Raw genomic sequence first — 14,397 nt, 5'->3', positions numbered from 1 at the left:
TATTTTCAGCTCAGAAATGTCATAATCCAGGTGCAGTTGGTACATTTAGTGACATCCATAGATCTTCCTATTTTAGTTTTTAATATCTAAGGTTACTTTTGCCAAACACTTCTACAGCATTCAGGGCCATTTTCTCCCTCTCTAAATAGCTAGAAAAGCAAACACTTTTGTAATAACCTCTGTCATAGTAGACAAAAATTCCCGAGGAATTTAATTTGACAGAGTCTCACAGGTGTGAAGGGTCACTTCCCATGCTACTGACTAGACAGGAGAGACAAATCCAAGAGTAAAAAAAAAGTGGATATTTGTCTTTTCTGCCAGCAAATGGGCAACCCAGGAACACAGAGATCTCCTGTAGCAGCAGTATAGAAAAGGTCCACTTACTTGATAAGAAGGAATTAAAGCAACTATACAGAAAATGGGTAAGGGTATTGTGAGCTGATAGAAACCAACCTGAAAAATCAGCATGAAAACCCAGAAAGGTCACTTAGCCCAAACACAACCTGGGAAAAGAGAGCAGAGTTTCCCAAAAGAACAGAAGGGCACTGATGCAGAACTGGATTACTGGGGATGCAAAGAGAGGCAACCATCACCTATCCCATGGAACTGCAGAGGGGATTTCAGGGTCAGGCAGAAATGAACTGAACTGAAATGAAATGAAATGAAATGAAATGAAATGAAATGAAATGAAATGAAATGAATGCAACCATTCATTCAAGGGACCATCCTGATGGAACAAGGAATCCCAAATCTGAGAAGGTGCAAAGGCAGCACATGAACCAACAGAGCAGTGCTAGGGAGATGTCCTCCGTGATATTTCTGTAGAAATTACAGTATATTTATGTTGGGGGGTTTTTTTGGGGTTTTTTTTTTCTTTTTTTATTATTAAAAAGGGGGAAGTAAAATGGGCAAAACAGTGGTTTCTCCTTAACCCTTTAGAGTCACAAGTGTGTTCCTGGAGAATAGTTTTTGCTCTGCATAATGCCAGCAATTCAGAATGATGCTCTGCTGGGCCTCCCTCATTTCCCCTCTTCCTCTAATTAGATAATATTTTAAGAGCAATTCCCAGAATAAATGCTGCACAAGACCCTGGCCATGGACAAGGTCCTGACTGTGCACATGCAGCACAGTGGCCCTGGGACCCTGTTGCTGCCTCTGGCAGGAGATGTGGACCTTTGCAAAGGCTGCACTCAAAACACAAGGAAAACATGACTGAGTTCCTCAGGGCCTGTAGCTGAGTGCAATTTATGACTTCAGAGAGCTCCAGACATTTCCTTAGAGGTCACAATCCCATTCATCCACTGCAGCACAGCTCTTGTTTGTTTAACTTTCCTTGTATGTTTTACATTCCTTGTTTGTCAGCCATGAAAGCTACTCGGGTAACCATAAATTGTAGCTAATATGGAAATTTCCCCAACATCAGCCAGGTTTCATTAAATCCCCAGGTTTTCTTTAGTGGAAAAGATGATGCTCCATGGTCGGGTTTTTTTAATGCATACCAGACCAAGTGCACTGAACTACATGGATTACTCCACAAGCTGTACAGGAATATCAGAGTGGCATTTTATGAGACATGACTATTACTAAAACATAACCATAAACATATTAGTTACATCTGTTCATTAGAGGGCATTGACAATATTGGTGCTGCAGCCTGTGACTCCCCTGTCCCACGCAGCCTCCCTGGTCCTCCCAGCCCTGCCCCAGTGCAGGGCTGCATTTCTCTGCTGTGTGTGTTTGCTCTTGGCTCCCAGGATGGCATTTGGTCAGTCTGGGTGAGGCCAATCCAGGGCAGCAGAGCTCTCCCCGTGTTACACAGCCCAGGCTGAGCTCCTCCAGCCTGAGCTGCCAGGGAGGAGAAAGCAGGAGAGAGATTGATCTCAATAAATGATAAGCCCACACTCACTAAATGCCTAACACTTGCAAAACAGTTAGAGCAGGGCAGAGTTGGAATGATACATGATGTCTGCTAACAAAGATTTGCAAAAGATTACTCTCAAAGGCTTCATTTCCTTTTTTGATACACTTAGAATAATATTTGCTTCCTGAAACATCTGAGTCCAGGGCAGGAACACTGAATCACGAGTTGTTTTGACAGTATTCATTCAGACTATTTGTGTGAATGCAAACTAATTTCAGAAGTGCACTGGGGCTGTGAGAAAGGTGTGTTTGCTTTCTTCCTGATTTCTGGTTAATAGATTCATTGCATTTAAAAGAAGAGCAGAAAGATTCCCAAAGGACTGGATGGAAGACTGGGAACACCACAGGTCAATTAGAGTGTGACACAACATCCCCACATCCAAGCAGTTCTGCCTCCCCTCCCTGTTCTTGCAGAGATTGTGATCACTGCACAGTCGAGCAGGGAAGGTTTTATTCTCCTTGAAAGGTGTTTTTCCAACATGTGCCTTCAAAACGATGGTTGGGTTATTTTTTCCTTTTTTTCCTTCATGGTAAATCCTGAACTTTCACCCAGACACCGGTACCTAAATGAAGCCGCAACTGAAGATCAGAAATGTTTTCTCCTGCCAAAAAATAAAGTCTTCAAGAAACTGGAAATAATGATTTTTCTACTTTTATCTTTGCAGAGAAACAAGACTTGAGGCTGGCAACTCTGTATAAGCCACCAGCACCCCCTCAAACAGTCCATTTCCACCCCATTTCCTCACACTTTTCAAAAAAGGTGTTAAGTAAAATTTTGACTTTCTGTTCACAGGGATGACAGGCCATGTATCTTCATTCAAATTTATCTCCATTTGTTTCTTAGTCTAAGGAGTAAGTTCTTGAGAATAAATGTTAATTTCAGCCCACTTCCAGGGAAGTCAAGGCATTAATAACTTAAATTAAGCCAGATAGATATTCAGACCTACACACAAACTAGCTGCCAGAAAAGATACATGTCTCTTCTTCCCTGAGAATTTATTGTTTTCAGCAAAAATCTTTCCAATAATCCCTCTCTTCTAAAAATACTGTTTCAATTTTTTTTTTTTTTTGCCCCCCAGAGATCCAGTCCGGTACAGACTAAGCCTCATCTCTCAGTCGAGTGGTGCTGAAGTGTTGATACCAGCTTAACCCACCCTTGCAGAGACTCCCATTTTCCATTCTGTTTAGAATTCTGCAGGGTAGCTTCAGTTCCCCAAAGCAAACATCTTGGTGATACAGAAATCACTTCTTAACAAGCAAACACATTATCATGGAGATACAGCTTCCCATTGCCTCCACCCAGCATTTCCCAGGATGCTCCTGACCCCAGCTCCTGCATCTCCTAAGAGGTGTAAATATTCCTCAAGAAACCAGGGGATGTTTAAAACTCTTCAGCAACTCCCATGAAAATAAGAATCAAACAAGCAAAAGATCAGCTGTCACAGTGGTAGGAGACAGGAGGAGCCGCGCTTTCTGTGCCAGTCAGGAATGCTCTATCAATGAGAAGTTTGCAGAGGTGACCTCAGTGCTATAAAACAAGTTCCAGGCTGACATTACCCAAATGAATTTTTAGATTTCAGCTGACTGCAGTGCACTGGCTGCTTCCCCCATCATGCAAAGGTTAATAACTTCTTCAGTGTGCAAGTCTGTGTTTCTGCAGGGTTAATGTGGTGGGAGATGTGGGAGATGAGTGACACGAGTGCTCTGCCTCTTCATCTCACCATGGAGCATTGGAAACCTTCTTTGGAGATACTGAAGAGCCTGTAATAGTCACAGTTCACAACAACGAGGCTCTCACACTCCCTCTTCCTTTCTGTGCAGCAAGGGAAGCTCACTGAACTCATCCCACACATCAAAATAAAACTGGGATTCCAGGCTTAGCCTGGTCCTCTCCAGCACCAGCCATCCCTGAACAGAGCGACACAGGCTCAGGGAGTGAAGCACACAGCTGTTCGTCCCTCTAGCTGTGCTACAAACCCTTGCACCTCTCTAGCTGTATTACAAATCTTTGTCCTTCTTGCGTTAACAAACATTTCTCCTCTTTATGGTGTTAATGAACCCCTGCAGCTCTTCAGCTGTGCTTCGAACCCTTGCACCCCTTTAGTTGTGCTAACTGAAATATATGGGCCAGGAGACCAGCACCTTTGTAATGCCTTTATTGAAAAATCAGCTTGGGTGGGGAGCCTGAGGAGTTGCACACACTGTCGGTGCTCCCGATGGAAGAGCCGGAGGAAGAGGAGCAGCACAGCAGGCAGAGCTCGGGCTTCCGTTCTCAATGAGAATCCCAAGTAAGGCGGTTTTGGCTCATAGTCCAGGGGTGTCATGTTGGTGGGATCTGTCAGGTCATGGTGACAGAGTGAGGCCAATAATTAACAATTAACATTAATTAGGAATCAGAACAGGGTAAAACTTGGAATTTAACATTAAAAATTAACATGAAAACTGAACAACTTAGGAAATTGTTCCTAACACTAATAAACTTTTGCACCTCTTTGACTTTGCTAACAAACCCTGTCCCTCTTTAATTGTGCTCACAAACCCTTCTCATTCTTAATTGTGCTACAAACTCTCGTTATCTTCGTCTGTGTTCACAAACCCTTGCACTTCTTTAGCTGTGCTACAAGCCCTCATCCCTCTTTAATTGTGCTACAAACCTTAGTCCCTGTTCATTGTTAGCAAACACTTCCCCTCTTTAATTTTGCTAACAAACCCTTGAAACTCTTTAGTTTTGTTAACAAACCCTTGTTCCTCTTTATTGTGCTACAAACCCTTGCTCCTCTTTCCTGTGCTCACAAATCCAGCATTTCACTGGGACAAACACAAGTGACATATCAGTGCCGCACCTTGGCACAACATCAAGTCCAGATCAGTGGAATTAAAGAGCCTGGGGCACTGGACAGCCCTCACTGCTCATATCAACTCCACATCATCTCCTGGCAACAAGGGCAAGTCCCTTTTAAAGAAGAAAATTAAAATGCTCGCTACAGATAATTAAAGATCATAGGCTAAGACTAAGAAGATGATGATAAGGTTAAACAGCTGGTGTGAGTTACTCAGAATTTATGTGCAGGGCTAGTAGCTGCATTTTAAAGTGATGTTCCAACACCTGAAAAGATAAAGGAACTGCTTCTGAGATTAAAAGGTACAGTGGAAGGGCAAGTGGAAAACATTTAAACCTCATAGTTTTGGTGGAGAAAAAAAGAAAAAAAAAAAGTGGAAATATATGAGATTAAGAAAGCAAATGAACACTCAAGGAAAAGAAATTGGTTGTATTTTGCTCTGGACAAATGCTGATATAAAATGATCCATCTGACATGCAGCCCAAAGCAGTTTCTCACTGATTAGGCAGTGGAAGAAAGGCAAGGTAACCAGCTGAAAGTTAACTTGATTATGCAGGTTATGAAGAAAAACACTTAATCATAATTCGTCGCTTTCCCCCTCTGACCCTCACCCCCAGTTTGGACTTAGAGGAGAAATCTATAATTTTACCACAAGCTTTCTGAGAAAAAGAAATGTTTCCTCTGAAACATATATTTTATATATAATAAAGTGATGTTAGAATAGACACACTGTGCCATCTTACAAGAGTTATAGCTGTAGAACAGCTACCAGATTTCATCTGTATGACCCAGCCAAAGCCTTACATGCTTTCTTGCACACTGTACCTCAGAGATTTCATAAATTTTTGACTTATTACATTCTTCTTGTATCTTCCTTGTCTCCCTCATGCCACCACTGGCATGTGCTCTAGGAAAGAGAAAAATAGAAAGCTCCCCAAAAAGGAATCCTCAAGGATGAAAAACCCCCGGTTTTAAGGAGTACAAGTAGATTCCAGAGAAGTATCATAACAGGACCTGGAAAAGCTGCTCAGTGCCTAGTGATTTTTGGTCTGCAATAGGGGTATTGCTGCCCCAGCAGCTTCTGGGTTCATTCAGCAGCAAACAGGGAAGACTCATGGGGGTGGGAGGAAGAAAGTTCATTGTTTGTGCACCTCAGGCTGACAACTCACTTGCAAGGGAAGAGTGATTTCACATGAGGGCTGGATGGGAGCCCTGGAGATTTGGATTCCATTCTTGAGCATACCCTTAGGCAAGGCATGACCCTGATGCCTTAGGACTTTAGCTTTTATATTTTTTATATATTTGCAATCCTTCAATTCTTTAGTGTACAACTCTAAACTCCATATCCAGTGGGAGCTGCTGCTCTCCCATTTTGGTCACAACAATTTCTCTCTGGGCTGGGAATCAAGGACACCTCACTGCCTCAGGCCCTGAGAAACATAAACAAAAGTGAGTTGGAGGAGCAGGTAAATTACTTAATTACCTGAAGCTGTAATTGGAAGATTAACCCCCAGTATGCAAATGGGCCAAACATAAAAGTGTGAACACTCATGACCCATTGTCCATTTTGGGTGTAGCCCCTGGGGGGTTTTGTCTGCCCTAAATGCACCTGAAGGTCCTTCAAGAAATAGAACTGCTTTTTATTCTCTTAATTTTGTCTGGCCTCTATTTTTAGGAAGTCCCAAAAAGGTATCAGCCCTACGTGGAAATGGCAGCAATCTTTTCCATCCTCTGCATTCCTGCAGCACATCCATAAGGACAGGGCAGGCTGCCACTGCCAGCACCTGCCAGGGCCATGTCCTGCTGTCCCCTGGGCAGTGCAGAAGAGCCCCTGAACACCCCGTGCTGCTGTGCCATCCCCCACAGAATCCTCCATCCCCAAACACACCCTGCAGGCAGCAGCTCAGGTTATCCAGCTCTGGAAACCTCATGAGCACGCTGGTGTATATAAAGTTATATTTCCTAATCATGGGTCCTCTCACTGAACTTACCCCTTTTGACAGAATTCTTCAGTTCCTGGAGGAACACTCAGGCAGGTGGACTGATTGTGAAGAGCCTCTCTGTCTGCAAGCAAGCAGAGAGCTGAGTGAGCCCTGAAGAATGTGAATTGCCTTCTCCATGTCATGTCCTCGTTAGTCAGGCTCACTAAATATGACTCTCAATAATACAAAGAAAATTGGAAAGAGCATAAATAGATTGGATTTCACATGAGGCTGAGCACCAGAAGAGTTGCACTATTAATCTGATTCCACAAAAATGTGAATTTGAACCTGACACCCCACATCCATCGGTCAAAAGCAGCAACCATTCATCACTGTAAGAAATGGCAGCTGAGCTCCAAGTTCAAATACAGGCAGAACCCCCTGGAAAAGTGTTTATTCTGTGCTGAAAATGGAGATTGGCACAAAAGAAAAGGTATTTAAAGAAATATACACACAGGATATGAAATACATAGACAGACACCAGGATCTTCAGGATCAATGCAGAACATAAGAAATACAGGAACACAGCACATTTATCCAGGAAGAATCTTGCTGCGTCAACCTTAGGTCCAATTCAATGTGTCTAACAAAAACACCACCTTAAGAGAAGAATAAATATAATACAAATATAATAAAACTAATCCTGACTTTGTCTTCTACTAATACCCCTTCTCCTATCTTGTGGTCTAAAACTTGGATTGGACCTTGTAACTTTATTTATTGCTATTTGAAAAGACATTTTAAGGCTCTTAACCTGAGTGCAAGAGAGCACTAAAAGTATCATTCAAACTTCAGGAAAAGATGACTTTGTAAATATGAAATGTTCTAAAATTACACTCTGTCATGGAGCTCATATAAATCTAGATAGAAGAACCATATTTCAAGGCTTAACGAAGGGTATAATTCCATTTTTAAGGACAGAAACTACATGTTGATATTTTCATAACTCACACATGCAGGTGTGTGGATCTGTACCATATAGAGCTGATTTTTCAGTGCATGCTGTGTGCTCATCAGCACATCTGAAATCACAAATGTAATAATAATAATAATAATAATAATAATAATAATAATAATAAATAATCCCTCTATTGGAACTCTACTCAAACATTGTCAACAAGTTCTGGGGTCATTTAATGCAATGTGTACATACAACTAAAGAGCATTATTTGCCTTTTAGAGTAAAAGCATTCTAAGAGGATTCCTCAGCTTTCAGTTACACAATAGATTTAACAACCTATCTATAGGATGTGTTATGAAATTGCACAGATATCACTGCAAATGAACTCCAGAGAAACACAGGAGAAGGCAAACAGCTGAAGGAGCTATTGCATTATAGATTTACTTCTGTTGTTATTTTTTCCTGTTTGAATTATACAAAGTGAAACCAAATGTTTAGGAAAATTTTAAATTCTACAAAAGAAAGTAATGTTACCTTCACACTCTAGTTTTGAATGGGAATGAGTTTTGAAAAACCTGAAAAATCTCTATAAGGTAGAATTTCAGGTTTCCACAGAGCTCTTCTGACCTATGTGTTTGTCAAATACACAACATTTAACTGCCACTTTGCTGCGTTTTTATTGCAAAAACTTCAAACCATTTTTTGGCAACTCAACTTACTGAAGGTTGGCAAGATGCAGATCTGAGCCCAGAGGCAGCTTTTGCAGAGGTGTTGTTATCAGGGTGCTTTTGGTTTGGGTTTTGTTGGGGATTGGTTGGGGTTTTATGTAAATACCATATATTGTAAATATCATACAATCACCTGCTTTAAAATATTAGCAATAATTGCTTCATTTTCTCTTTAGTACAGTTTAGAAATTATAAATGAAACCAATCTATCCCACAGGAGTCCTAAAATCTAAGAAAAACCTTCAGAAGCCCATGTTCACAAGAGAGTGACACAAAGATCCTAAGTAGAAGTGAATTTACAGAAACCCTTTGTGAGCCAGCTTCTCAATGCTACAGCTAAGAAAGAGGTATAGAGGAATTTTAAAACTCTAGTTCATGTTCTAGGTTTAATACAACTTCTTGAAAGGAGGGGTCAGGGGAAAAAAGAGGGAATTTTTATGAGCAAAGAGTAGCTGGAACTGCTCAAAAATAGAGAATGCTCAGGATGGAGATTTCCCTTCCCTTTCTCCTTCACTCCCAATCCTTGTCACCTGTGAGAGTGCCCAAGCATGCAGTGCAACCAATCTCACTGAAATTGAGAAAAAAAATCCAAAATGATGGGAAGAAATTCTGGGATTTTATTTATTGTATTTTCAAAGCCCAGGGAAAATGCAGTTGGGGGCAAACAACTGGATAAATTCCCAATGCCATACCTGGGACAATTCTGAGAGCAGTGTGATGAGCAGTTCAGTCAGAAGGTAAAAATTGATTTGGTAACAAAATGTCTTGGAAAGAGCAGATCAGAAAGTTCAACCATCCCTCTTGGCTCCCCTGAAATCCACACCCCAGCTCTTGCCCTAAACCCAGTAACTCAACCACGCTTCCCAACACTCCCAGGTTTTACATCTCTGAAACATCACACACAGAGGAAAAATTCACAGATTAAAAATTTTCTTATTAATGAGAGATTATCTCCAGGAATACAGTATTGAAACAACAGAAAAGATGGAGTTTTGTCAGCCTGTCCAATTGAAAGCACTTGATTTCTGTGTTGAGGTTTTTATTGATGGGGAAAACTCACAAGGGCCTCTTATTGCAAGGCTTAATGCTATTTCAGAAGCAATTTATTATGGGATTCTTTATTATTAGTTTTTGTGTCGTTCAAGATGAGACGTTATCGAGAATGTATCACTACCCAGCTTTGATCCCACTTTTACTTTCAATGTTGTGCTGTTTAATGTTTGTTTCATCCTGTTTTTAAGTGATCATTTAGGAATGCATCTTTTTATTGACATTATATGTCAATACTTTGGGTTAGAAAAAAAATAAACATTCTATTGCATTCTGGGAAGTAGCATAATACTAACAAAATGTTCAGTTTAAATATAATAGTGACGTTATTAAAAAGTGCTGTGAGGGACAGTTGCACTTGAAGTTGTTTCAGAAATTCCAGGAAAGCAAGGCTGCTCCCAATTGCTCTGAATCAGTCAGTCATGAGACAAAACAAATCTGTGAAATCCCCAGTTTGGTGTCCAAGCAGGGCTCCCCCTCAGCAGAGCATCCCTGGCTTATCATGAACTAGAATTTCTGCAGCTTATCATGAGCTAGAGCCACTAAGTGAATAAAATGTGTCCTTTATTTGTTCATCACAGTCAGGCAATTTCTTCTGTAAAGAATTTTCACCAAAAAAAAAAAAGAAAACTAGAATTTTATTTCTGAAGCCAAATTCAGGAAGAGAGAGTGAAGGGGGACACACAGAGACAGAAAACCCAATTCAACCACAGAAGAACTCCCATGTTTTGAAGAACTACCATGTGAAAAGGGCTCTCCAAGAACCATAGGCTTTTTAGCTCGTCATTCCAATGATATAATGGCTATTAACTATCTCTTCTTAGAACTATATGTACATGTATGTGGGAAGGAAATGAGAAAGCTGTTGTTTAAAGGAGGTGCAACAATGACCTACAAACAATTAATATTTTTTTTCCAGCTGATTGGAATTTATAAGACCAAAAATACATGAAAGAAGCTACTAGAAACTTAGAAGCTAAGAGAAAAGGGTAACTTGCAGCAGGTTTGTCATGCAACATTAGCTAAATTAACAGATTTAAAGTTGAGTTGGTCACAATATGCACCCCAAAAGAGCCAAGCCCACGGCCCAAGAGGTTACCTCACATTGCTGTAAAAGAAAGGAGAGGGGGGGAAAATAGTTTTTAAAATCCCATTTGTGAAGTTATGTCTCTCTGAGGCATTTCTCTTTCAAACCAAACTTTGCAATCAGTGATTAATCAGCTGCAAGGCAGAAAACTCACCTAAGTAAAGCCCTGCCCAAGATGAACCAGTGTGGGGATCAGCCCTTGCTGGGATGATAAAAAACTGACACGTGGGAGACAGAAATAATGCCTGAATATTGGCCATGTCCTGCCAGGCTGCATGTACCCCAGTGCAACTGAGGCTTGCATGGAAGTGTGACTGAGGAGCACAGAGATTCCTGTTTCCCCTCATTACATCTGCCTGCTCCAGGGAGTCGGAATCATGAAGCAGGCACAGAATGCCTGGCAGAGAAGGGCATTCCCAGCTCCCCCAGCACATCCCAGAGCTCCAGCTGCACTTCTCCCCCTGCACAAGGTGCAGCTCTGTTCTGCACACAGGACAGGACTCCCAGGGTAGCTCCAGAGTGCCCTCACCCTGTGTGCAGGTGCTGAACAGGCTGTCACCCTGCCTGTCACATCGCAGCTATCCCCAGCCCTGACAGGAGACAGAAACAGAAATGCCTGGCAGGCTTTGCCCAGTGGCCTTGACACTGACAGCTCCTATGGGCACTAATTTAATATTAACCTTTCAGCTGGTTCCACACTACAAGGAAGGTGGGATTTCACAAACAAGGTTGTTCTAGATGAGAATGAGGCTGGGGAGGCTGAGGATCTCCTCTGCCCAGACACCACCCTGCAAACAACAGCAGCAGCAAAAGGATGTGCCAGCCCTGAGAGTGACAAGTCTCAGAGCTGCAGCATTTCCTAAAACTGAGTTTGAGGCAGGAGGGATGATTTGAGACACCCTGGTGTCAGAGAGCCAGCACATCACTTTTCCCACTGGGAAGGAAGAGAATTAAACACTTGTTAAGCACAGAGAAGTCAAATAGAAATGTGGATTTTCAGACTGGCATCATCCCTGACCTTTGCTGCCCACACAAGACTTCAGGAAAGAACATTTTCTATACAATATTGATAAGGCAGGCCTTACAAAAGCTTGGAAAAGCTCAGTAACACAAGGCCAATTATTAAGGATAAGTCCAGTCAGGAGAGGGGAAGTTTTTCTGGGAAGTGCAGCAGGTCTGGGAGGCTCTTGTGTGTTCTGCAATACAGTGGCCAGCTGCAGCCTCAGCTACTCCCTCGTCAGCTCACTGAAGGGAAAAACAGAGCACAAGTCAAAATGGCAATATTCCTAATAGGCTAATATAGGAAATTAAACCCACAGACCCTTGGAATGCCAGAGCTGTACAGCAAATACACACAAAAAGCACCTTGTGCCAGGGAAGTCACTCCCACTGTCCAGTTGTCCAGCCTGGAAACTTCTGCAGGAGTCTTGACTGTCATTATCTGTGTCAGCATGCCAGGGAAAGAACTTGCTATTTTCCACCACTTTTGGAGATTAGCCCTTTTTTACTTAGAGTGTTCCACTAATTGTTTTTTTCCTCACTTGCATCAGCAGGAGACCCAATTATAGTTCCAGCTTCAATTTGCAATAACCTCCTTTTAAAATTGCGTGGGTCACCTTTTCACCTTTTATTACAGCGATAGCACCAAGGTCCGATAGAGAAATAGTGCAAATCCTAAACTCGAGTTCTCAGAAATGGGATTTTATAATTGTTGGTCACTTTCCTTGATTTAATTTAAATCACATTTACATCCTAATAGGACTTAGCAGAAATTATTTTGCATACATCGTTTTCCATATGTAGCTCTAGTCTTCTAACACCTATATTAACTCTCCCCTTTTTTTTTCTGATTAAAATATTATATTTTCTTCTCTCCAGAAGCCCCAGCATCACTGAATCTATTGTCACTCACTGAAAGTAATTTTGTTTAATAACTAAGTAGGCCATCTATCCTTGGGCATGCAGGCTGCTAACCTTGAGAGCTGCTGTGGGAGGGAGACTGATGTGCACTGGGTGCACAGAGAGGAACAAATACAGCAGGATTTAGTTGGAGGAAACTCCCAAGACACTATTAATTACGATTTCAAAAAGACAGCTCTCACTTCCACCTGGCAAATGCAATTATGCAATAGAAGGGGAGTTCAGCAAAACAAACAACAGCTCAGACCAGCAGCTGACAGAGCGACGTGCACTGTCTGCTTTAAATATGTTTGAGGAGCACAGCAGTAAATCAAAGCCAGGAGCTCATTCATTTTGGGAACCTGAGCCACCAGGACAGAGAGCAGTTTGCACTTTGAAAACAATCTTATAATCAGTTAAAAGCATTTAAAAAAATATTTTAAAATAGGTTCTGTAAGTTGAATCTTCAAGAGAGCCATTAACAATAATTAATCCATTGCAAGCTTTGAAGGAAAATGAGTCTCACTGAACCCCACTCAGCACAAACTCTTTTAACTCAGGATAAAGCCCCCACTGTACTCACCAGAGAAATGCAAGGCTGACAAGGGATAGGACTGAAATTTTGGGATGCCAGAGCAACTAGCAGGACAGCAGCCTTGCTTTTTAGGGGGTAAAGCACTGAAATAATGGCAGAGGCTGGAAGGTCACTGCTGGGGTTGGCACCTCTTCACTGAGGTAAAACAAGTTTACACCTGCAGAGAATTTGGCTCTGAAATAGAAGACTCATTTCCAAAACATGTACATATTTTTAAATAAGTGTTGAAAAGCACCAAGATGGTTCATCGCTGGGATTTAGGTTTTCTTACAAAAGACAAAAGTGACCCTAGTGCTTCCCCCTTGTGACTTTGGGTCTGACTGAATAACCTCGATTCTCCTCCCAGCAAGGCAAATTCCAGGATCAAGGGGGCAGCCAGGACTGTTCACAGAGCCAGAGCTGTCAGTCAAGCTCTGCATTCCCCTCTGAAGAGCTGGGACCTTTCCTGCATTCAGCCTTCTTGTCCCCTAGCCCCGGGCTCCAGGCAGCCCCTTCTGCTGCCTCCCCTTCCCCAAGATCATCAAACCCTGCCCTGCTGCTGCAGCTCTCACATCTCCCTTGGGACAGCAGCACAGGGAGCTTCTGATCTTCCCCTATTCACAATCACAGCAGTAAAGCACTAGCTATGAGTAAATACTTTAAAGTATTTTAGAAGAGGAAAACCAGTACAAAAATACAAACCCTAAAATCCACAGCAGGAATGTAAGGCACACACACAAGCCAAAGGTCCAAGAATCCATACATGCTTCCTTGTTTAGCTGGAAAGAAATGAAGCATCTGTCCTGCCACGCTTACACTCCAGATTAGTAGTGACAGGTCTGTAGGAGGGCAAATAATGCTGCAGACTGTGCCATCAAAGCACTTCATCATCAGATCCACACCAGGAGCACAAGACTGCTCCAAAGAAAGATTGGTTTAACTCTATATATTTTAGCATCCTAATAATAGCTTAAAGCATTTCAGTGTTGAGAATGGCACTGGAGGAAGGGTGCTTTCCAAAGCACCCTACCCTGTAACACCTACCTGCATTTCTCCTTTTACTGCAGGCCAGACTAATGCAAAATTCACCAAGGCAAGGTCTTTAACCCTCAGAATTCTCATCACTAACAGGCAGCAGCCACCAGCAGTTTGCAGGTTCATGGAAACAGCAGTTTCAGGCTCCCTGCTGACTCAGGAGCTCTGGGAACCTCCCCTTCATTTTCCTCAGGGGCAGCAGCCAAGTACAGAAGCAGCTTTTGATTCACTGCTCCACTGTGCCTGCTTTGCACTCTTTGAAGAGCTCCATTTGTATCATACACAGAGTTACATTAATTATTGGAAGTATATATTTCTTGTGACTGAAATGCCCATACTGGCTATGCCATCTGAGAGCCTTAGATGAGATTTAAGAGCATG

The 14,397-nt window shown here is 42.1% G+C and overlaps 1 long non-coding RNA gene across 1 annotated transcript; it reads right to left on the bottom strand.

The window, feature by feature from the left end:
* Window positions 1-4,169: 4,169 nt before the first annotated feature.
* LOC117001231 lies at window positions 4,170-14,127 on the bottom strand. Its single transcript, XR_004418990.1, has 3 exons — window positions 14,026-14,127; window positions 6,752-6,824; window positions 4,170-4,255 (listed from the first exon to the last, which is right to left on the bottom strand). It is a non-coding gene; the product is annotated as an uncharacterized LOC117001231 (long non-coding RNA).
* Window positions 14,128-14,397: the final 270 nt, after the last annotated feature.

This window comes from Catharus ustulatus, chromosome 11 (assembly GCF_009819885.2).
Source record: "Catharus ustulatus isolate bCatUst1 chromosome 11, bCatUst1.pri.v2, whole genome shotgun sequence".
Classification (NCBI taxonomy): domain Eukaryota; kingdom Metazoa; phylum Chordata; class Aves; order Passeriformes; family Turdidae; genus Catharus; species Catharus ustulatus.
The sequence above is the reverse complement of the archived record's forward strand: the minus strand, read 5'-3'. Positions and strand labels throughout refer to the sequence as shown.